Here is a 25005-nt window from a genome sequence, read left to right on the forward strand (position 1 = left end):
GTATTGCCCTGGTTCTTCACACGTGGGGTGCATGAGGTAGCGGCTCAAGAGCGTTCCTGCATCTGTTTGTTCTACCCGTGCACACTATTAACATTTGGGCTTAGTTTCCCAAATGCCAAACTTCAAGAGGTGAGTGTACGCATGTCCTCTTGGAGCCTCTGTCCGAGATATTAGTGTTTTTGTACCCCATGTGTACAGAGCTTGAGATAATCTGCCCCTAAACTGACCTTCTCTTCAGACGGGTCCTCGCAGTGTCTCTGGCACGTGGACTTCAGGTTAGGGGGTCATGAAGTCTGATGAATGCCTCTCGGTGATGAATAGTCCTTCACGCTTTTATTCCACACTGGGTACTGCAGCAGGGGTGGGTTTATAATTCCAGGGCTCGCCCTGACCTGCAGTATAAGCAACACCTTCTCCTTCTCTTCAGGAAAGCCGTGAAAACATTTTTGTTTCCCGAGGCTTAGTGGTCATGACTGGTTCGTGTTATCAGTTGTTGTGTTGCTTGTCCTTTACAGCGCCGGGACGCCGCTTGGCTGGGGCATCTGTGCGCTTTACAAATACAAAATAACATAACATAACACCTGATATGGCAGTTGTTTCTCTTTCGTCTACACGGTTATGCCACCATCTGATATAGCTCAACTTAAAAGTTTTAATATGTTTATTCTGAGGTTTGTTCTTCTGTTAAAATTGGCAATGTTTTTTACGCTGTTTTGATTTTGAACTGGTTCTGGTGTCTGTACACTGGAATCCCCACATGTAGGTGCAATTGATGCGACAGCTGGGCACGTTTCAATCTATATGGTGTCATGGTTCTTGCTGGACTTGGGACTGGCCACACTGAAGCTCTAGACCAGCGGTTCTTAACCTGTGGTCCGGGAAGCCCTGGGGGTCTGTGAAGCCTTCTCCTAGGTGTCGGTGACTGCTTAGAAAATTAAATATTAATAGATTATTAAAGTGTATACAAATGAAGAAAATGGTAAAATTAAACATCGTAAAATGTTCTGTAAATGTGAAGGAATTTGAAATTGGTGTCTAAAAATTAATTTAGTATTCTCAGATTTGTTGGGGGAGTTTAAATGTATTAGACCGAATATAGTATGGACATATTTGTTGGAATACTTACTCTCTCTATTTTATGTTTGTTTTTGGTTGAAATCCGTGAAATTGCTTAGCCGCGGTCCCCACCTTCCATTAAATCTGGGTGGGGAGTATTACCCCATATTCAATAGTGATTCAGTGGGGGTACCTGAGTTGCAGTAATGATTAAGTGATGATCCACAGAAATCAAAACGTTAATCACTGCTCTAGACATGCCAGTCTTTGGGGCATGATTCAAGTGGGTTTAAATGCAGCTATATTGGGAACTGTTTGCATTGAACCACAGAGCGTTAACCACGTGTAGATGTCATAGTTTTATTTATGCCTTTTCCCGGCCAAAGGATAGCACTGACAAGGTTTTTTATGTGCGTGTCAGGTTTCCATGCCAAACAAACTGGGTTTGGGACAAACCAGGGACCCCAACAACCAAGATGAAGGTGCCGAAGAATGACCAAGGTGATTGCTCTTCTCCATGGCCTCTCCAGGGGGAAGACTGATTGACATGAACTGTAGAGTCAAGAGCTGGGAGGCTGTGGGATTTTATTGTGCTCCAGGATTGATGCAGGCTGTCCGCAACTACCAGGTTTTCCTAGTTTCAGCTAGGCTCTGGTCTACTGGCCCTACTGGCAGAAATAGTATTTGTACATTGGAACTCAGTCCTGCTTGAGTAGGATCCATGCTTAGCTTCAGCATGGTGAAAGAAGGCAAGGACAGCTGCTAGCAGAGCACTGCCCCGGAAGCTTTAGACAGTGTACCACACTGGTGTGCAGCCCTTTCTTGGCTAGAAATGGGATCATGGAACAACGTGATGGTCAAGGAGATCAAGTGCTCAGTTGGAGGTGACCAGTCTGCTGTCTTACCGATTGCATCAAAAACTAATGCTTGTGTCATTGATACCAGAGCCTTTCTGAGATGAGTCCGACTGACCCAGGTACAGAGGTTTAATGGATTGAGACCTCATGCCAGATCGCTTGCAGATCCTATATGTAGGGTGTGAGAGAGTGCTTTGGCAGAATCAAATAGCTTCTTGGAAATAGGCCTGACCATCCTCACCTACAGCCAAACTGGATCACTTGCAGAAAGCTGGAGGGGAAAGGAATGCGAAAAGGGCTTGGGACACAAGTGACCTGTGTAGCTTCACACAAAACCCAAAGTGTTAGAGGTTTCTACTTGGGGTGCCCCTCGACCTCCTAGCGAAGATTTTAGGTCTTGGCTCATTTAACAAGGAGGTCTATCCTTGTGCTCACATGATTGTCTGGCTCACTCGAGGAAGGGATAAATGAATACCAGAATAGCATGATCACATGTTTTTCTAGCTCACTTGAAGGGGTGAACGAAAACCAGAACTGCACAGACAAAACAGTGCAGGGCTGGAGAAGCAACTTCTTCAGTGCCATGTAGGGGACCTGCCATCCCAACGTCCAGTAATAATTTTATTCAAAGGCCATTCCAACTTTGCAAGCATTGCATTCAAATTAGAATTTTATTCTTTGTTATTTGGTGTACTTTATTAAAGTTTAAAAATGTGTTTTAAACTTTGCAATCAATAGAATGGCCAGCACTCGTTGTTTATTTTCATACATTATATGAACCTTATTAAGAAATCCATTAGTGGGCTGTCCTAATACATACTATCCAGCAGACTTTGAATGCCTCCTTTAAAATGTTAACATTGAGACAGTCTAGCATTTGCTTTCAGCCATTTGTTCAAGCTCTTATGTCCTCTCTGGTTTCTTTTCAAGTATGCCTGGAGAAGGCCGGGGCTGGTACCTAGCTCAACTCAAGTGTTTTTTGGTTCTAGTGCTAGACAGACTAAGCTATCAGAAAATCCAGAAAGCTGGTCTTGCACTACAGTCAGCGACACAGGATTTTTAAAAAAACATTTTATTAATTTTTCTAATTTTCAACCCATCAATCCCGACATTTTACAGTCATACACAATATCGTAATACATTGAACTCATTGTACAGTGTACATGCCTTATCATCAACAGTAAGTGTATGACACAGGAATACAACTATCCCATCCCTCCCTCCCCTAACTTCATCTGGCACCAACCATTCCTAGCGCATATGTCAAGTGTTCCCGCGTCTTCTCCCGACTACGTGCAAGCATTCAAAGGGGTGTGTATGCACCCCATGGTGCAGGATTCACAAACGATGGAATTCCCTAAACATGGAAACTGGCAAACCGGGGCTAGGTGATAAAACAATTGTTACGTCCGAGCTATCGGCACAGGTGGTGGGGTCAAGGCCCTGAATGCTTCCAGGATACTGTCCTAGTCTAAAGAACTCTTTTGCGCAATCCCCGGGCTTCCTTCCGGCGGATGGCAGCGCTCTCCGCTCCACCCCATCTCACTACTTCCCCATGCCAGCTGTAAAGTTGGGGGTGTGTGGTCGATTTCCACCGCATCGTAATGGAGCGTTTAGCCAGAAGCAAAGACAGGTCTACAAAGCGAAGTTGCACTTTCTGTGCCTTAGGGCGTTGTATTATACTGCAGGCATGTCTGGGACGGGGATCTCATCGGCCGTTGTAAGCAAGGACAGTGCCTCGGACCAATAAGGGGTAAGCACGGGGCACTGCCATAGCATGTGTAGTAAGTCAGCATCCTCTAATTTGCATCTCGGACAGCAGTGTAGTGTGGCTGGAAAAATACGTTGTGTGCGGGGTAAGATACGCTCTGTGTAGAACCATATATTGGATGAATTTGGCATTTTGTGAAATTCTCCTGGGGCATGCTAAAGCGTTGTCCCAGTCCCTATCTGTCAGGTCTGCAGACAATTTATTGCGTAGGTCCGTTAGTGGGATTCTGGTGGGGGTGGTAATGCCTTTGTAGAGCCATTTGGTAAGATGGCGGCCGTTACCCATCCGGTAGGTCATAAAGACCATTTTGTGGCGTGGGGGTTCCTCCCTGTGTGGGGCTCAATGTTTCTTCACATACTGCACAAGTGCAGCATGCAGTAGGTACAATGCATCCGTGACCCCCTGATGTCGTGCAAAATTACCGTGGTCCATTAGTGTGCTGTCGTCAAATAGGTCACCCACTGTGGTCACTCCACCCTCCGCCCAAAGAAGCAATCATCGTTTAGTGAGCAGTCCAGTGGGGGTAGGGATCCCAAGAAGTGGTGTAGTGTCGTAGTAGGGAAGGCAGCTACGCGTGTAATGAGTGGCTTTTTTCCAATAAGTGAGCGCCGTGCGCAAGAGCAGCGGGGCATCTGCCGGTATCCTAGCCTACGGGAGCAGCAGTGTGTGGAGCTGCCCCGGTCTACATCTGCAGGGGGAAAATCTATTTCCTGTAAGGTGCACCCTGCCAGCCAATACGATAGCCATTGCAATTGGCTCGCATAGCAATATGCTCGGAAGTCTGGGGCACCCAGCCTGCCCTTATCAGTGTCTAATTGTAGCGGAGAATGTAGTGTTCAGGGAGTTAAGCATCGGGGTTGGGATCACAACCGGTAGGTTGGTAAAAAAAATATAAAAGCCGAGGCAGGACTACCATTTTCGAGATCGCTACTCGGCCCATCACCAAGAGTGGTAGGGAGGACCAGAAATTGACCTGGGAGCGGAGCGATCGTACAGCTTTGACCAAATTACCCTCAATGAGGTCTGGCGCTGATCGGTAAATCTGTATGCCTAAAGGCTCCAGGGCTAGCACAAAAAGCAAGGGGGATAGGGGGCATCCCAGGCGGGTGCCTTTATCAACCGGGTATTCTTTTGAGATATGTCGTCCCGTGCGGGCCCGCACTGTGGGGTCCGTATATAAAAGCCTCACCCACTTTAAATAATCTGGGGGTATACCGAAGCGTTCTAGCGCTCGCAAACATGTAATCCCACCGGAGCGTATCAAAGGCTTTTCTCAAATCTAGGGTGACACATCCAGCGTTGGCTCTCTCCTCGGGGGTGGCTGCCATTACATGATACAACCTCCTGATATTAAGCGAGGTGTACCGCGCCGGCACAAAGCCGCATTGGTCTGGGTGTATGAGCTTGTGCACATATGGAAGCAGGCGGCTAGCAAGCACCTTACTCAATATTTTATATTCAGTGGGGAGTAGGGACAGTGGTCTGTATCCGGACAGGTCTGTCGACAGACGTCCAGGTTTAGGGAGAGATACTACCAGTGCCTGCCTAGTAGAGTGGGGCAGGGACCCCGAGGACAGCGTGGCTTTGTACAAGCTTTCTAGTTGCGGCGCCACAGTGTCTGAAAAAGTGGCAAAGAATTCGGTCTGGAGGCCGTCCAAACCTGGGGCCTTATTCCGGGGTTAGGCCCTGATGGCCGCCTTAATTTCGTTCCTTGTAATAGGGCCGGAGAGAGCATCCTGACCTGATTTGTCCAATTGTGGAAACTGTACATCAGCTAAAAAGGTGTCAAGAGCCTCTTCCACCAATGAGTGGGGGTGCCCGGTATAGAGCCTGGTAGTAGTCGCAAAAGGCCGCATTAATGTCCTGCTGCATATGTACTGTGTCCCCGCTGCTGGTGATAATCCCATGGATCGGGGAATGTGGGGAGTCATCCCTGAGTATGCGTGCTAATAGCGGGCCCGCCTTGTCCGCATCAGTATGTCTTGCGTGCGTATAGGCAGTATAGTCTATTTGCTTAAGCGTATCCAGCAACTCTGCATGTTGTATTCGGGCGTCTTGTAGAAGCGCTCCATTTGTGGGGTCAGTCGCTGCAGCCTGTTCGAGACTATTTAGAGCGTGTTCTGCCGCTTTCAAGTTATGTAATTCCTGTCGCACCCCAGCTGTGGTGCTGATAGCTATCCCCCAAATCACTGTCTTGAATGCATCCCACTCCACCTGGGGCGTGAATGCGGTACCAGTGTTCTCAGAAAAGTAATTGTCTATGCCAGTTGCCAGTGCCTCCCGGAAGACTGGGTCCTCAAGCATCAGGGGCTACAATTTCCAGGTAGGAACAGGAGTGGGGGTTCTGCCCCAGCTGAGGGAGACCTCCAATGGGTTGTGGTCAGAAAGGGTCTTACCCAAATATGTTGCATGTGTTACCTGGGTTGTAACGTGGTTGGAGCAAAGTATCCTATCTATGCGGGTATGAAGTTGGTGCGGGTGGGAAAAGAATGAGTATTCCCTACTGGTGGGGTTTTTCAAACACCAGACATCACCCAGGCCCCAGCCCTTGGCCCAACTGCATAATGCCTCCGCTTGTCGAACAGTGTTTGCTCCTCCTAGGGGGGGTGAGATCTATCAATAGATGAGTCCATTACAGTGTTATAGTCCTCTCCCAGTATCCAGACACTTAGCCCAAGGCGCCAGGACCGGATTGAGGCTTAAGAGGTATGCATCCTGGTCAAAGTTGGGCGAATGTATGCTGGTCAGCGACACAGGATACTAAATGTTCTTTCAGGTAGGGGCTACAGTTTCTAGGTCATCTGGTTAAATGGCAGCCATATTTCAACCAAGTTGAAGTCCACTTGTGCTTGATTGGCACATTTAACTACTCCTGGTATCAGCTTGACTTCAAAGGTGTCTGCCAGGAAGCCTAACGCGTATAAACCTTCCCCCACACCCAGTCATAACATTTACTGATCTGTCTTAATTGAAACACCAGTTTTGGGATCTTCTGTGTCCAGTGGACACAGGTGAAACATTCTACCTTGTAAGAGAACATATTGACCAGAGGGCTCCCTATGAATGAAAGTAGCCGTACTCTAGCAAGAATTGTTAACCACGAGTCTTGACTTTCCGGTAGTTAGAAATGGGGAGTGATCATTTAGATTAACCTACTAAGCATTCCTTTGCAACCAGATGAAAGCATCGGTCTACTGCTTATAAATCCGTGCTTAGACTGCCTCTATTGTGAGGATGTCCTTCAGCATAATACTAGTTGCAGCTAAAGATGTGGAGAAGTTGATAGAGCTTTGCATGGTGGTTAGGAAACTGACACAGGATGGTGGCAGATTTTATGTGAGCGTGTCTTGGGCCAACCATTGTGGTTGAATCTTTCTTTCCCTAGTGCATGCCCTTGATGCCCTAATCACAGTTCCTCATTTTGGGACAAGTTTGGATCTCCAAGCTTCTTTTTTCTTTCCTATTGATGCACCAAACACCAGCCTTTGTTGAAAAGAGACGGAATACATGCCTGTTCTACACCGTTTTCCTCCTCTTGCATGATTTAACACAATTTTGAGTCTTGTATTAAAATGCTATACTGTGTCCCCCACGTTTTTTCGTCTAGTATTTTGGCATCAACTCTTGAGTTATAGCATTCCAGACACTAAATAAAACATTTCTCATACAAGTGCCAAGTTGCCCACTCCGTACTGGTGAGGCTCATTTCCTTCTCTCTTTGTTGCAGGTAGAAGCTTTCAGATGGCTGTCTAACTACCATCCCTCCTCCTTGCGTCCAGTGGGCCTGATCTCTGCTGGTTACACCACTGCAAGTGCTTAACATGAAATAGCACCAAAGTCCCCTCAAGGTAACCTAAGCTTTTGGGTTTAAGGTTGGTGTTTTTGCTGACTACATTGGGAATGTTGGTTAAAAAGAAAGGAACATACTGATTTTTAAAACACTGGCCTATTCTCCCATCGTTGGGGTCTGATTTCTGAGTATTTGGAAGCCCCGAGTTAAAGAAAATCCAGTTGGTTATCTCAGCAGTGTTTGTAAAGGTGTTCTTACCATTCTGGTGTAAATTGGAGAGGTTGGTAGATCTCTGCAGTTCAGCATTTGCAAACTAAGACGGTGGCTATCACGGTAAACTCAGTGGGTTTCCATGAGTGGGAGTATCGTGGAGCACCGTTGAAGTTTTTGCAGAGTGAGTTGATGTTGAGCAGCGAGCTAAAGGCAAGATCTGCAAAAAGGAAGAAGTGACTGTGCATTTTGAGAGACCGATTATGTTCATTGTAGGTGGTAGAAAGTTCGGGTGGAGCGTGACCAAAGATTGGTAGCTGTGTATGGTAAGGATACAGAACTGAGCGTTGCGAATGTAGACAGTTCGTGGGTTATTTGTTGGGCTCCTGGTTTTATATTTATTTTTTAACATTTCAGTCTGTAGTTATCCATATTTATTTTTGGCCATCTTATTGGTATTTATCTAGATCTATTTTGTGTTTTGAGAATGAGTCATAAAATGGTAAATTGGATATTTCCACATTAATTTAACTGATAAAATGCACCAATACTTTAGTAAGCAGCCAATGTGACAAGACACTACACCCACAGGTAAATATTGGGATTATATACAAATATATGGCAGTATTTAATGAAATCTCTCATCCTGTTTTTGAATCCCTTTAATATGTCTATCTGCTCAGCTGTTGGCCTGGAATTCATGAAGGACGGCAAGGAGAGTTACTCACAAGAAAAACAATTCACTGAAGATTTCCACCTTTAAAAAGGGAGACAGGAAACACATTTTCTGTCTGTAGTTCAGTAAAAACAGAAAACTGGGAGCCCCAGTCATTTGATATTTGAGGATGTCACAGTTCTGGCTCTGTATCCCGTCATCCCATTGTTAAATGTCTTAACACCCGTCAACCAGTGCCTTAGACCTACCAGTGCTCTCATTCACCAGCCCGTCATTCCGCGAGTACTGGAGATCCCCTCAGGTCAGAAAGTGCTTGGGCTTCCTCCCCTCTGACTGTATTTCTTCCACTTGTCTTTTGTTCCTTCTGTAATACCAGGGCTTTAAGTGGGCCGGGTCCCACCGGGTCTGAGCACTGGCAGTTTTTTAGGGGGCCTCGAAACTGGTCTCTCTCGGGCTCTGTTTTTGTATTGGCACAGGCGGTCCGTTTTTTTTCCGAACTGTAGTGACAGGCACATCGATGTTCGTGTGCTCACACTGCTCACTTCTTACTAGTGGAAAAGTTACAGCATGACGTCTTGGCAGGTGAGCTTTGTAGGGGAAGGGAAATCCTTTAAAGAGGTTTTTTTCTCCGCATTTTCCTTCACTTTTTCAAACTCTGGAGCAGCAATATTGTTGTGGCGTCACCAGGGCTTTAAGTGGAAGCTTTTTCAATATCCTATACAAGCCATAGTTGCTGCTTATTTGTCTTTTGCAACAACCATTGATAAAGCCAATAGTCCTGACTTGTTGTAGCTATGATGTTACTTGTTGTATCCTATATCTGGATGCAATGACAGAAACCGCAAAATACAAGTCAGGCGGAACGCTATGCTAAACACCGATTTTAAGCGTATGTGTTTTTAAGCCACGCCTTTAATTACATTGGCCACGCCCCTTCGAGAGACCCCACCCGCCCAGTTTTTTCATCCCACATAAAGCCCTGTGTAACTTTGCCCACTACGTTGTCCAGCCCTCCATCTTCTCATAGTCCACTCCCTGAGGGTTATATGTTGGAACCGCGCAGGCATTTACCATGCCTGTCTTAACACCGTAGTCTGAACTACAAATGCGTCTTAACAGCGCCTTCCTTTACCTTACAAGTCATTACAATGACTTTAGATTGGTATAATTTACTATTCCAACTCCAGTCTGGGCAACAGTCGGGAAAGTGTTGGACTTAAAGTACTACATTAGTCCAACAACACTTGCCTGGTAAAAGAAAGCGTTGTAAAGACTTATTTGTGCTTTGGAATGCAGCGTTAAGGCATAGCGTGGTCCGAGCCGTGATGTAAAGGGTGTTTCCCCTCCCTTAGCCTGATTACACACCAGCAAACTTGTGCTTATTCATTGAAACCTTAGTTTTAAATTGTGCACCGTGACTACATTCAGGATTATCCGTGTATTCTTGCACTGACTCCTCCCTGTGTGTGATCTCAAATAATTCGATTTGTGCAGTCCTGCCATATTACTCACACATTCATGCTCTATAAACACAGCCAGAAGTAGATAGTAAGAACTGAGTATTGATATGTGTAAGAAACGAGATGTTTAAAAACATCTGCTTCATTCTGCTGTTGAGTTGGTGAAGAACCTCTAGTTTGTGGTAGTTTAAAGCTCTGTAGGGTGTGGATGAATATTTTAAGACTGGCTGCACACTGAACTGAGTGCATCTGTTTTAAAAGCGTATTGGACATGAGCTTCTGTAAGAAGCTGCCAGAAGTAGTCTTCATTAACCCCTTCAGTGCCCATGACGAGCTAGACTCGTCATGGGCTGCGGTGGCGCTGTGCCCATGACGAGTCCAGCTAGTCATGAACTCCGCCCGCTAATACAAAGCGCGGCACTGGGCGGGGAAAGGGGCGGGCATGCAAGGGGTTAACTCCGTGCTTGTGAGCTTGGAGTTATGCTTTAATGGCCGTCTTGGCAGAAAAGAAGCCGGAATTGACCGTTAATGTAGAGAATTTCTGCTCCATGTTTTCTTTATGTTCAACTTCTGTTGATGGCATCCAGGAGGAATCTTCCCAGAGACAATCCATGATTTTGCTGCATGGTAAGGCAAAGGCAGTGGCGAAATAAAGCTACATGCCTTGGTGTGCGCTTGTTTGCGATTTCATTGTTGCTTTGCTGCTTAGTCATTTGAATAGGATGTTGATCCATTGGTGGAGAATGCTTCCATGGCTGATTTGACACAGATTTCTCACCATTTAAATTTCACAAGGCCCCTGCCTTGATCCAGACGTTTTGCCTGCAATAACTCACACGTGCAGTCACCTGGTGCTGCCTCTGTGGCTTCCTCTCAGATTTGCTTTGTCACCCAAAAGCAATACAATGGTGTGATGAACTATACACCTCCAAACAAAATTGTGACCAGTGAAATGAAAATGATAAGGAACCTATTTATCACACCCTAGAATGTTTTTGGTAATGTTGCAATAATAAAGTTTCTGAGCTTTTTCATAAGAGTAGTGTTTGTAGGTAGGCCATGGAATGAGTTTGTTTCTGGGTGTCCAAGTATATCCGTAAATAAGATGTAGAACTCATTTAACTGACCCGTCCATATAATCTGAATTACTTTATGAGATCATCATTGGTGCTTCTTTTGATTTGCGATGTAAACAAACATCGATTTTAAATATCGGTGTGTGTAGTTGTTGGGTAAAGATGAAGCATTGACTCGCCAAGCAGTGTCTTTCTTGGGTTAAAAATGGCACTGGATTAAAGAACATTTGCTGTTATTTTTCAGAAGCATATGAAGTATTAAGAAATCAATTATGGATGTATTAAGACTTGTAAATGTGTACCTCTTTTTTTTTTTTAAGCAAAATTAACCCTTAATCATATTTAAGCTGTTGCAGGGATTGTGCGTAAACACAAAACTAAGGGTAGGATTATGGGACCTTAGTATATGGAGTGGGTTATCCTACTACCTTGGTATCCATGAGCTTTGCATCGACTAGCTATAGTGTCTCACTTGCCCTCCTACTCACTCACAGAGGAACAAGTGATTAGACACCCCAGAACACAACACTCCCATATCTCTCAGGAATCGCTGTTGTGTGACGCACCCTTTTGCTCCCCCTCTTATACTCATCCACAACAAGATCTGACAGACATGAGCAAGTTTTAAATATTTTAACTAATGTGCTGTAGTATGCAGTTTACGTGTCACAATTGGCAGAAAAATGCCTTACACAAATATGGTCAGCATAGCAAAAGGCTGTAAATCATAAAAGGAGCTGTTGTGGTGAATGACAGCTTAGCCTAACCTCCCTACCCTTGTCTAGAAGCAGGATGAATATATATTAGAAGATCTCTGGGCGTTATCCCAAATAGCTGCGTCTGCATGTTTTGTATCGGTGCTAGGGCCTGACCAGAACAGAATAACAAGGGGCATTGTTGTTCGACCTTGTTCACAATGTTTAAACTAAAGCCCAGGAACGAACAAAGTGTAAAAACAATAGTAGGTTCTATGAGTTTCAGTGTGGCACACGCAAAATAAACTCGTGAAGTAACGTGCACAAAGCAGTAGAGTCTGCAACGTGCTCATGCTAACATAGGGAAGATGACCATGCCCGTATGGGCCACGTGACAAAACCTTCCGATTTTTAGACCCTTTGTCAATTTTGGTGTGGTACCTCGCCCTGCCACCGCCCCCCCCCCCCCCTTCCAAGGGTTTCCAATATTTTCAATACTTGTAAAAATCAAAGGTTGTAATTATGTGCACTAGAAAAAAATGGAGGTAGACGTTTCCCAGTACTTACACAGAATTTACTTTTTATTACTCTTCGATTGTACACATCATGCAGTGTCTAGGGACCAATGTGTGATGTTCCTCCAAGCTAGGGCTGGCCGCAGCACAACAGTCCCTGAAATTCCAGTCCAGCACAAACCACCTTTAAAAAGGGATTTGCTCAGTGCATGGGTCATCTTGAAGTGCATTATACTGGATTTACTCATTGTCCTTTGAGCAGTGTCCTCCAATCGGCCTCGGTTCCACAGACTGCTTCATTCAGATCGTGTCACGTAGAATGACACTTGAATCCCCTCTACTGCCCCCAAATAACTGCTACATGAAGGACTTTCTGCTAGACATCCCATCCAGCAAGAACTGTTAGAACTGCTGAAATAGGGTCTTTTGCTTGGTGTACAAGTACCCAAAATTAAGTTTCCCTGAATCCACCTGCTATTAAAAAATAAGTTCTTTCTAGATGCGTTCAACCAACTTCATTCCGGTGGAAGCAGTTAAAGAATGACAGATGAGTAACTTGCTTTGTGCCACAATTGGCATTTAAGGTATTTGAATCTGTTTTTTTGTCTAGGTTTGTATGTTTGGGCAGAGCATTTAGGTAGCCGTAATGCAGTATGGTGAGGTATTTAAAAGTGCAAAATAGATAAATAACATAGTACAGGAGTATAGACTTCCATCGCACACTAATATGTACCAAACAAATGTTAATATTTGCAAACTTCCCCCACAGGGACAAGGAGAACAGCATTGAAGTTTCCCCAAAAAGAGTTCCTAGAAATGTCATAAATGCCTCCGCTAGAGAACAAATACAAGACACACACATGGAAGAAATAAACCCGGCAACGATTAAAATATGCTCATGGAACGTGCACAGGTTTAGTAGCATGGAGCAGGATCACAAAACCCAATCATTTTTATGTGAACATGATATAATGCTTTTACAAGAGACCTGGAATTCGACCCAGGTTATATCGATTACCACATACTAGCAGAGAGACAGTCCAAATATGGGCACCCACGAGGTGGCCTATCAACTTTTGTATCGCTAAAATTTAACTGGGATTTAGAGGAACTGGATGTTGGGCTAAATTGGGTTCAAGTTACAAAAATTACAACAAAGCCCCAGTAACAGCTCCTATTATTAAATATCTACATACTCCCAGACCGAAAAGCAAAAAACGAAAAAATGGGAACGCTAACCAAACTCATCAAAATCTTGCAAAAAACCAACAAATTAAGCTCATTGATAATATCGGGAGACTTTTAATTGTAACCTACTGAGCGCAGATAAGGGTGAACCCAACTTGGAAAAAAAAAAGCAGTAAATGGGTTCAAACAAGCCCCACTGTGTAACCCAAATTCATTGGGCTTAACAATTCTTATCAGTAAAAAAAAAAGTCACTCTTTGCCGGTACTCACCTATATGAGCGGAAACGTTAAATCTACTATAGATTTTACAATTGTAAGTGCCAGTATAACAAACTCTATAGAGGAATACTCAATAGTTCAGCGCATAGAAAGTGACCACTTCCCCCAAATTATACGGATGACCATCGCAGTTCCCATTGCCGAAAAACTACACTCCCTCCAGCAACATCCAAAGATATTTAACCTCCGGAAAATAGAGGGGAGGTGAAACAAAGAACATCCTGTCCACAGCCAGTAACTTTGTGACTAAAATTGTGAGCTTAGAATACGGCGACCCCGTAAACAACTGGGAAATTTTATTAGAGGACCTGAAGGAAAAGCATTCGGTCCTGCCAGGGGCGAAAAGAGACGGAAAAATAAAATCTGCACCATGGTATAACTCCGAATTAAGATTCGAAAAGAGAAAAATAACCAGGGCGTTAAAGTTCCAACAAAGAACGGCCGCACAGGGAAACAATTTAAACAATAACATTATCGGGAGTATGAGAAAAAAATACCGGTAAAAAGTTATGGATGGCAAAGGCATTATACAAAGAATCGATCTGGGGAAAAACTGCTTTTTACAAGCAAAAAATCAAACTCCCGAGACTTTGGGGGCATTATTAATGAACTAAACTCGGGCGTTGTAATGCAACAGGACCCCGGAATCGCGGACAGGATCTGGGGAGATTACGTGAAGAACCTTTACTTAAAAAAGGAACCACACAGAACTGAAAAAAAATCGAGGTCCATCAATTAATGTTGAAAATGACAACTTAAAAGACTCATGCGCCAGTGAAAGAACGCAAGAAAACGTGATCCTCGAAAAAGACTCTTCCCACCAAGATACGTTGACTACCCGCACCCATTTAAAAAAGCTAATTCAAAAACTCAAAGCAGAGGGGGCTCCTGGACCACACGGCCTCCCAACCGCAGTTTTTAAAACCAACAAAGAGTTCTGGGCTGAACACTTAACAGTGCTATTTAACTTCATTTACATAAAGGGAAATATACCAGCTTCGTGGAAAGGAAACCTCATTCACCCAATTTACAAGAAAGGTGACCGAAAACACTCAGGGAAATACAGGTTGATTTCCTTAATTGACGTCGAAGAAAAACGCCAAGAGAACGCCAAAAATAAGAACCATAGTCTATATGGGGGTTTCGTTGACATAAAAGCAGCCTTTGACCAAGTAAGTAGGACAAGATTATGGAGCAAGTTAAGAAAATGGGGGCTGCCGGACAAATTACTAAACGCAATAATTGGTTTATACAGCGACACATGGGCAAAGGTAAAACAAGTTAATGGGACAAGCCTAACAAAAAAAATTGAGACCCAGGATGGTCTAAAACAAAGCTGTGTCCTAGCCCCAAGTCTTTTTAACCTATACTTAGCAGACATTGGACGCAACCTAGAAAAAATCGAGTCCTGACCCGAAACTTGGTAATGTTTCAGTTCCAATTCTGCAGTACGCAGATGACATAGTACTATTAAGTAAAACACCAATAGGTCTGCAACGCTCAATAAATTTGTTATCTTATTTAGTACAAGAAAATTTGAAGCTGAACAAAGAAAAAAATAAGTGCTTCGGCTAGTGGAGGGGAAGAAACTGAAATTTAAATGGTCAATCAACGACTTAGTCCTAGAAGAACAGGACTCATACAAGTATCTGGGGATGACCCTTGGGCAAGGTGATTAAAAAAAAAAAAAAAGCACACTGGTATTAAAAGGGAAGGCACAATCATTAATTTACGCATATAAGCAATTGCAATCTAAATTGACCGGCCCGAATTATACTCACTTATTAAAGGTAATGGCATCACAAATTTTACCTACTTTGTCATACGGGCTAAATACGTGGCTAGGAGGGGAGGCAAAATTCCTAAACAACTTACAAAATAAATTTTATAAAGTTGTTTAACCTGCCCCACTCAGCCTCGCCCGAACAAGTCCGCCTTGAATTTGGCTTACAGAACGAAAAATTCCGGTCAATGTCCATTTTTGCAAAATTGTGTCACAAGATCCGTTCTGCTCCAAGCGAGTCAATGGACAACATCTGTTGGGAGGAAATCAATTAGCAGGAAAACCAGCCCAATACCACCTTATGGGGAAGTTACCTTAGCACCTCTCTGATTACATTGGATCTACAAGAAGTATGGAAAAAAAAACAGACCAGGCGCACTTTTGTAAAGCAGCCAACGGCTCAGCAAAAAGGAATTCTCAGAAGACAAAAAAACGAATGAAATGGCGCCACGCGTGGACAGTAATTAACTCTTACACTCACCAAAAACCACAGGGATATTTTGGCCTTACATTATAGTCAACTTTTAAAGAGAGCCTACCTAGCTTACCGAATGGGCATGCACCACTCAAAGGACTCAAGGCCTTCTTGGAAACACCAAATCGAAAGCCCCCACTGCAGACTGTGTGGATACCAGAAGGAAACTTTGACGAATTTGCTGTGTATGTCCAGCTTTACTAGTTTTAAGAAGACGATGCCTACGGGCCATTTTTATTACGTTAAAGATCCGTACTTGCCGGCAAGCAGTAATAAGCTGGCATAGGAGGCACCTCTTCTATCTTGGCATGTCGGGGAATTAAATTTATGTCCAAGGTAACAAAACTGCTAGATGAAAGTTAACAAATGGCTCATACGGTCTAATACAAGGAACGGAGCAAGTCAGGAAGTCCGCAGTGGCAGAAAGGTCATTATTATAACCTTGTAAATGAACTTAACAAGACACTATATCGGACGAAATATGATCAGTGGTGTCTTTTTACTAAAAACAAAATAATTATTTTTTCTTTTTATTGTTTTAAAATTCGTAATTTTAAAGCTATTTGTAGATTGTGACGATTTTAATCAATCAAATAATAAAATAAACTTACTTACATTGAAGTTTTCCTCGCACATCATGGGTACACTACACTTGCAGTGCAAGCTTTCCTCAAAAAGAGTATGTATAGCATGTGGGGCAAGCTTGTGCCATCCTGCTGTGCTGTGACATGGGCACCAGTACTCGGCGACAACTGACTCCAGAACCATACATTGGATCTTTTGCCTCTTCTGTGACTACTATAGCAGCCTGGCTAAAAAAAACAAAAAGCAGCCTGGCTTTCTTATTGTTCAAAGTGCTACTGGTAGCTGATCTTCTACTACTCCTGATTTAGTAACTACTCATGTTGGTTATGGGTATTTATACAGCGCACGTTCACCTAGATTTCTTGGCACCAAAATAATCAGTCCAGCTACAACTATATGTTTCCTGAATGTAGCTGAGATGGTTGAGTGTGTAAAGCACGAAGAATTCCCCTTTCTGGATGCAGCCAAAAGAAAAGCATGGGCCCTAGAAAATACAAATTTGGTTCTTAGAACAGCATAAAGTTAACTTTTTTTGCCAGGTTTTAATACACAAGAAGTTTGTTCCCTGCTGAATTTTGCAGGCATGAAGCCCGAGAAAGCTTGGTACATACCTTTCTGGAATAAAGCCATGACTTTGAAACAAATTCTATGGCAGGACCAGAGGCGAAGATTATGCTATTCTTTCTTCACTTTATTGAATAGCAGCCATTCACAGTCCAACAACAAACTACTATCCCCATGAAACATCAGGAATAAACAGAACAAAATGATAGTGTCTTTAGGTAGAGCGTCCCCACTTCCTAGCACCAATCACAGGGCTCTGAGGTGATGGTAGTCCACTGTCGCTATCCATTTTCTCTTTATTCGCTGCTTGCAGCAAGATAAGTTCGATTTTTCGTTTCTCTCGGTGTATGACTGATTGTCTGGGTCTGATTTGTTAAACAATCTGAGGCTTTGATTTATGGTGTGACCCTCCTTAGCGCACTCTTTGTATGATACTGCTCTCGCTGTTGGAGTTAAGAATGTTTTAATTTTTGGCCTGTAATTGGATTCTCCTCATATCTGCTTAGGTCCAGCCGCGCATTCACTTCCGACGCGCGCCGCTTGACTGAATTCCTTATCGCGCTTTGGTGTGCTGCACGTTGTTTTTGTGATTCCCTTTCAGGTTTCCTTCTCTGCGTGTCAGCTGCTACTTGGCTGACTCGTGCCGGCCGTGGGAGTGTTGGACTCCCTAACGGCCGTGTTCTGTGGTGCGGGCTGGCGGTGTTTACCTCCCACTGCCAGAGGGTGCCCGTGTGCGTTCCATTCCTGCGGAGTGCATCTCGACATTCCGCGCGTTCCGAAGTACGAGATGCACAAGGAACCCTCAAGGATCAGGGGGACGAGGCAACCCCGGACGTATCTACCAAAGGGGGAGCACAGATAGACCCACGATACGCGTTCCACTGCCCCCAAATTTTACCCCAAGCCCCCGGTTTACGACGGGCCACATACACCGTTTTCTCCCTGAACATGCACCAGTCCATGTTTTCCTTCCAGACGGACACGGTGGGAGGCCGCTGGGAACCCCAAAGCTGCGCAATATCTCTTTGCAATCATGTTCCCCAAGGCCGCCCACCGAGCCTGAGCCGCATTGCAGTCATTGGGCTCCCATACATTCAGCACACAACGACGCACCTCCGGCAGCAGAGCGACCCCGGTGACTCGTCTCATAATATCATGCACCCGGCGCCAGTATTCCGCCACCTCGCGGCATTCCCATAGGATATGGAGAAAAGTAGCACTGAGCCCGCAGCCACGCTTACAGAGTCCGTCGTCTGAGAACCCCATCGAGACCAGGCGGGGGCCCGTCACATATACACGATGGAGAATCTTAAGCTGGACCAGGCGGAGACGGGCTGGGATGGCCACCTCCTTAGGGGATGACAGTGCAGTCTGCCAGTCCTCATCGTCCAGCTCCACCCCATCTCCCGTCCATGCCTCCCGAAGACGCACCAAGAGGTCAGCCCGATTGTTTATCAGTTTTTTGTAAATCAGGGAAATAGTACTGTCGGGGACGTGACCGTCGAGTATGCGGTCCTCGAGAGGCGAAGAAGGGACCGTGGTCCCCTCCCCAAAGACCGAAAGCAGGGCGTGCCGAACCTGTGCATAACGGAAGAACTCTCTGTCACTAAGCTCATACTCACGCTGAAGCGCCGCGAAGGATTTAACCGCACCTTTAACCCACAGGTCCCCCACTCTGCTGATGCCGATTGTATCCCAGCGCTCGAAGCCTTTCGTTGTCCAGAGGTTTCCCAAGCGGTCTGAGTCGAATAGAGGAGTGGCGCACGTTAAACGCTCACTCCAGCCCATCGCAACGTTAGCCGCCTTCCATACACGGACCGCAATCCTGGTAGGGCCCGTAAGGGCCCTACCAGCAGACCGCGAGTAAAGCGCTCTGTTATAGTTACCGCCGGGGAGCAGGAATTTATCCATCTCATATGCCGGGTTCGAACCAGGAGCGTACGTAGCATGGTTAATGGCAGACAGCTGGGAGGCCCAATAGTACCGTCTAATATCAGGAAGCGCGATGCCCCCGTCATACCAGGAAAGAGTCAGCTTGGCCAACGCGATACGCGATCGCCCGTCCCAAACCAGTCTCCTCTGCAAACTCTCCATCTCCCTAAAGTAGGCCGCAGGAATGACATCGAAGAAGTTCTGGAGTGCATAAAGGAATCTGGGAAGGGACATCATTTTAAACAGCGCCGCGCGACCAAGCGGAGACAAGGGCAGCTTACACCACCGAGCCGTATCTGCCCTCAAACGCCGGAGTGGAGACAGGAGATTCTGCTCATAGCGGACCGCCGGATCCAACGAAACGTACACCCCCAGGTATTTAAAGCCGGACTGAGATATTTGGAGCGGAAGCCGAGGCGGCAAGAGAGGAGAACCACCAGAGATAGGATACACACAAGATTTGGACCAGTTGATTATCAGACCCGAGTTTTTCCCGAAGGAAGTAAGGACATCAAAGAGAACATTGAGCGACTTCCGCGGTGAGGTGAGATACAAGAGAATATCATCCGCGTACAATGAAACCCGGTCCTCGAAGCCCGGGGCCCACCGGAGCCCTCTAATCGAGGGCTCCCAACGGAGCCAGGCAGCGAGCGGCTCCAGGGCGAGAGCAAAGAGCAGCGGGGACAACGGGCACCCCTGCCTAGTTCCCCTCCCGAGAGCGAAAGGCCGAGAAACCCGCCCATTGACAACCACCTGAGCCATTGGTCCAGCATAAAGGAGCTTCACCCAGCCAAGGAACCCCTCCCCAAACCCAAATTTCGCCAAGACGGCCCAAAGAAATGGCCATTCAATGGTATCAAAGGCCATCGTGGCGTCTAGGGAAACCAATATGGCCGGTTCAGCCAAGTACTCAGCCCTAGCAAGGACGCCGTGCAGACGCCGTAAGTTAAGAGCGGTATTACGATGTGGGATGAAGCCACATTGATCCGGATGTATCAAGTCACATATAACGCTCAGCAAGCGATTAGCGAGGACCTTAGCAAGGATTTTGGGTTCGGCATTCAGCAGGGAAATAGGCCTATAGGAGGCACAGCGGTCACGTGGCTTACCCTCCTTGGGAATCACTACTATAGTAGCCAGACGCTGGTCGTCAGGAAGGGAACCCCTCTCGAGCGATTCCTGAAACATATGACGGAGGAAAGGCGCGATTTTATCCGGGCGCAACTTATATAGTTCAATCGGCAGGCCGTTGGGGCCCATAGCCTTGCCCGAGCGGAGGGAGCGAATCGCAGTAGCAATCTCTTCGACAGACCAAGGGGCATCCATCAGCTCGCGGTCATCGACGGATAAGCCGGGCAGGGCAATATCCCGAAGCAGAAGACGAGTCGTCCTCATCTCTATCGGACACCGGGGAGTACACTGCACGGAGGTGGTCAGCAAAACACTCAACAATCTCACCAGGCTCAGTCACACACACTCCATCCTACACCCGAAGCTCCGGGACCACACGATTCACTCTCTCCTTCTTATCCAACCAGGCAATCAGCTTACCCGCCTTGTCTCCGGCGTCATACAACCTGCCCTGCTGCTCCCTATATATAGTCTTGGCAGCATCCGTGACGAGAGACTTATATTCAAACTGCTTCAGGCTGAGGGCATGCAGCCCATCCGGGGTGACACCCGCCTCCAAGGCTGCCTCCAGCCTCGATATTTCAGTCTCCAGCGTCACAACCGCCTCTCTTGACCCTCTTGGCCTCCACTATCTGGGACAGGGCATGCCCGCGGAGCACTGCTTTGAAAGCTTCCCACAGGGACACCGAGGACAATACCGACCCCTCATTCTCAGAAAAATATTGATCAATCGACTTAATCAGGCTATCACGGATCTTGGGGTCTCGCAGGTACCAAGGGTTAATAGGAGCGATCCGCCCAGCGGACCGCGACCCGGTGTCAAAAAGCAACCACAGTGGGGAATGATCAGAAATACCCCTGGCCAGGTGTTTGACCTCTCGAATCCGAGTAGCCTGGGCCGCGGGCATAAAGAAATAATCCAGTCTGGAGAGACTCCCATGGGCCCCAGAGTGAAAGGTGTACTGACACCGTGCCGGATGCATTAACCTCCAACAGTCCACCAGACCGAAGGTCTCCAGGAGCCCGCCCAGCCACGCCTGGGCAGCAGGGAGGGCCCTGGGCGGATGACGGTCCAGGTCACCCGAGACAACCAAATTAAAGTCCCCACCCATAAGCAAAAGACTGTCAGGAAGCCCAAGCAACATACGACCCAAGTCTGAGAAGGTGGAGTTCTGGAGGCCCGGGGGAACATAGACTGAGATCAAGGAAAGGGACTGCCCCTCCCACCTCCCAGTCAGAGCCACATAGCGCCCTCTATCGTCTGGGACCACCCTGGTGATCTCCAACGGAAGTGAAGCTCGCAAGAGAATGCCCACCCCTCTCGAACCAGTGGTGAAACCAGAGTGGGCCACAAGTCGATATGCCCCCCTGTTCATAGCCCGACAAACGTTGCCAACCAGATGCGTCTCCTGTAAGAACACCACATCAGGAGTCAAACGACGCAGATATTGCAGCACAACACCCCGTTTGATACGGTCCCCCAATCCATTGACGTTCCAAGACATCAATCTCAACCCGTCCCCCCCCCCCCCCCCCCATCCCATCCAGTAGATCAAGGGCCCCCTAGCAAAGAGCTCAACACCCAAGGATGAACCATAGCCAATACTTCGCCTTGAAAACAAAAAACACAAATGCAAACAACCCCACCCACCAACCCCCCCCCAACTCCAACACCCCCCACCCTGCACCCCTGCGGTTCAAAAAACCACCCCAACTTGCAGTGTGCCTGTCGCCCTACAAACCCCATTCTACGAAAAGACCCCGGAGGAGGGAGGGGACCCGTCCCCGCCCGCTCCCCACACACAACATAGTGAAACAAAATGCACAAAAGAAGTAGAACCCAGCCGAACAGTACAACCTGGCAAAGTCCGGGACCATAAGTCACTCCAAAGGAGACCCACCACCCTCGGTACCGGCAGAGGGCCCAGTCCGGTCACCCCGGTCTGGCAGCGAATCCAGCCAGTCACACAGTCACAGGAGAGTCAAAAAAGGTAGTCCGATCTTCATGTTCCACTCGGAGCCTTGCAGGATAAAGCATAGAGTACTTGAGACCGAGGTCCCGGAGACGCCGCTTCACCCCCTGGAAGCCCATCCGCTGTTTCTGGACAAGTTGGGTGAAGTCCGGGAAAAAGTTAATGGACGAGTTCTCATGTCGGACCGGGCCATGAACCCGTGAGGCCTGCAGAATTGCGTCTCGGTCTCTGTAGTGGAAAAGTCTCGCAACGATAGGCCTCGGGGGGGCACCCGGTCGCGGCCGGCCACCTGGGACTCGATGGGCCCGCTCCACAGCGAAAAACTTACTCAGGCCAGCGGGAGCAAGATGTTCGAGGATGAGCTCCTCGACCAGAAGATCAACCGGGCGGTTATCGGAGGTCTCCGGAACGCCTATGACGCGGATGTTATTGCGGCGGGCCCGTCCCTCGAAGTCTTCCAGCCGCCGGGCCATCAGATCATTGGCCGACTTGAGATCGCCGAGAGTGGCCTTCAGGTCCGACACGTCCGTCCCAAGGGAGGACGTCCGCACATCCAGCGATTGAACCCTCTCGTTGGTCTTAGAGAGATCCGCCCGGATTAGGGTAATGTCAATGGCCACCGTGTCGATTTTACGGGCCAAGGCCTCGTACTGTGTAGCGATGGTCTCTCTGATGCCCGTAATGGCGCCCATGATGTCCTGCAGGGACTGATCCGGAGAAACGGACGGGCCACCACTGGTGTCATCCGGGGGGACATTGGCTGTCCCGGGGGATCCTTTACCCTGAGTGTAGCGGTCCATGTTGTTCGTCTGGACCGGTCCCCCACGTAGGGATGTCTTGGTCTTACGCCTCTCGGGGTCTCCCCTGCCTCCCATGAGAACCTCGATCGCCGAAGGGGACCACCGAGGAAGCGTCTAGGTGGCACAGACCAGGCAGACGTGTGTCGCACCACAGGCCGCAATATGGCGGAGCGAAGGGACCACCGTCAATGAGCACACTGGCAGCAGACGAAGCCACCGGCATCAAGCGAAGGCAAAATGGAAGCCCAGTCGCACCAGGCAAGTCCACAGTCCAGCCCCTCAAAGACCAAGTGAAACCGAAAGTGATGTGACGGCCACTGGCACCGCTCCGCTGCCGTTGTTGTTCAACTACGCCCCGGCTCCACAGATCACCCTCGCATCGGGCACTGCCGTAGGGTGGGCCTCAAAAGTTCAAACCACCATAACTCCGGATTGCCAGGTCCGATTTGATTTCTGAAAGGAGTTTAGTGTTCAGCCAGCATTCGTCTCCCAGATTCCATCAACCGGGTCAGGATAGATTCAGGATAAATTCCGAGGAGCAGCGAGGGTCCGGGGAGCCCTGTGCTCACGCGACCATCTTGGATGCGCGCTAGGCTCCTCCCCCCCCAGCCCCCCCTTCTTAACGTCCTAGGGACTCCAGGGTGTAGATATGGACGCGTTTACTGGCGCAGAATTGCCCCCCCCCCACCCCCCCCATGATGCTCACTATCCCAGGTGATGATAACCCGGGAGATGACGATGCTGGCCCATTCTGCCCCTGGCCCCTCGCTCGTCCAGAACCCAGTTCAAACCCACAAAGTTTATGCCCTGATATGCTGGACCAAGACTATGCCCTTCATTCTAGGTCTTCTGACTGGGCACCCTCAGATAGTTGCCCCGTACGTCGCCAGCAGGATTCGCCGGCCGTTAGAGGCCACAGCTCGCAACTGTCTCAGGGCAGAGTGCCCCCTTCCCTCCCTGGAAGGGAAGGTTGCTGCCACCCCGACATCGACCCCCACATGGTGACGTTCCTTCAGAAATTCGTCAAGGACCCTAAGAAGGGTCTTGGCGGGCTTGCCAAGACAAGCTCCTAGATGCCCTAGGACCTATAACCAAAATCCTCTACATGGCCGAGGAGGCTAAACTGTCTGGGTCCCTGATATCCCCCGAGCATCTCTCCTCCTGGGCCCAGCACGTAGTGGTTTTCCTAGGGAATGCTAACTGCGCTATTTCCACAGATCGCTGCAGGTCACTATTGATTAAGATAGATCCCAAACTTTGGGATTTGGCCGACTCTGAGGCGGGCTCCATTGCGCAGGGTGGTCTCTTTAGAGAACCCTTTATTAAGGAGCTAGGTAGGTTTGTCAATAGGTTTACGACACTGGACAAGGCACATTTCTCCATCAGACTGGTGTTTCACCCTCTGGTTTTCAAAGGGGCCGGACAAGGCAGTGGCCGCTCGTCTGGCTGCCCTAACCAACACTGAGGCGAAGGCTCCAATTATGGGTAATACCAAGACTCTGCCAGATTCGGCAACTTCTATCCAACAAGAGGACGTCGAGACAAAAAACAGAGGTGGCAGAGAGGTGGCGCCTCCAGCTCTTCCGGTGATTGTTCTCCCTTCTTCCCTTCTAGAAGTGGGGGGCCGCCTGGCGCGTTTTTTCCAGGCCTGGACTTTCATCACCGGGGGATGCCTGAGTTCTGCAAACCGTCCAGGGCTTTCACATCAAGTTTCATGGGGAGCCTTCGAAAGAGGTCCCTCCACGCCCTCTCGCGGACGCTGCATTTGTCAGCAAGGAAATCCGCTCTCTTCTGGACAAGCGGCTGTCGTGGAGACGCTTCCCCATCCCAGAGGATTCATCAGCAACCTCTTCCTGGTGGACAAGTCGGATGGCAGCAAACGTCCCGTCATCAATTTGTGCGAGTTCAACGAGTGGCTCGTATACCACCACTTCTAGATGGAGGGAATCCATCTCCTTCGCGATCTTCTCAGGCCCAACAACTGGATGGCGTGCCTCAATCTCAAGGACGCCTACCTTACGATTCCCATTTTTCATCCTCACAGGAGGTTCTTGCAGTTTCTTTGGCATGGCAAGGTGTACGAGTTCACCACTCTCCCATTCGGCCTTTCTTCCGCCCTTGGTGTTTCACCAAGGCTCTCGGATCAGTCATAGAACGACTGAGGGCGTACGGTATGAGACTCATCGTTT

The 25005-nt window shown here is 47.6% G+C and overlaps 1 protein-coding gene across 2 annotated transcripts in view; it reads left to right on the forward strand.

Moving 5' to 3' along the window:
• The window catches only part of G2E3 (G2/M-phase specific E3 ubiquitin protein ligase), a 504970-nt gene that overhangs the window by 67116 nt on the left and 412849 nt on the right, over window positions 1-25005 (forward strand). For both annotated transcript variants that reach the window (XM_085627367.1, XM_085627368.1), the window contains exon 2: window positions 7412-7532. The gene's annotated coding sequence lies outside the window, so the exon portion shown is untranslated. The remainder of the gene's footprint in view (window positions 1-7411; window positions 7533-25005) is intronic.

This window comes from Triturus cristatus, chromosome 9 (genome assembly GCF_964204655.1).
Source record: "Triturus cristatus chromosome 9, aTriCri1.1, whole genome shotgun sequence".
NCBI classification, from domain to species: Eukaryota; Metazoa; Chordata; class Amphibia; order Caudata; family Salamandridae; genus Triturus; species Triturus cristatus.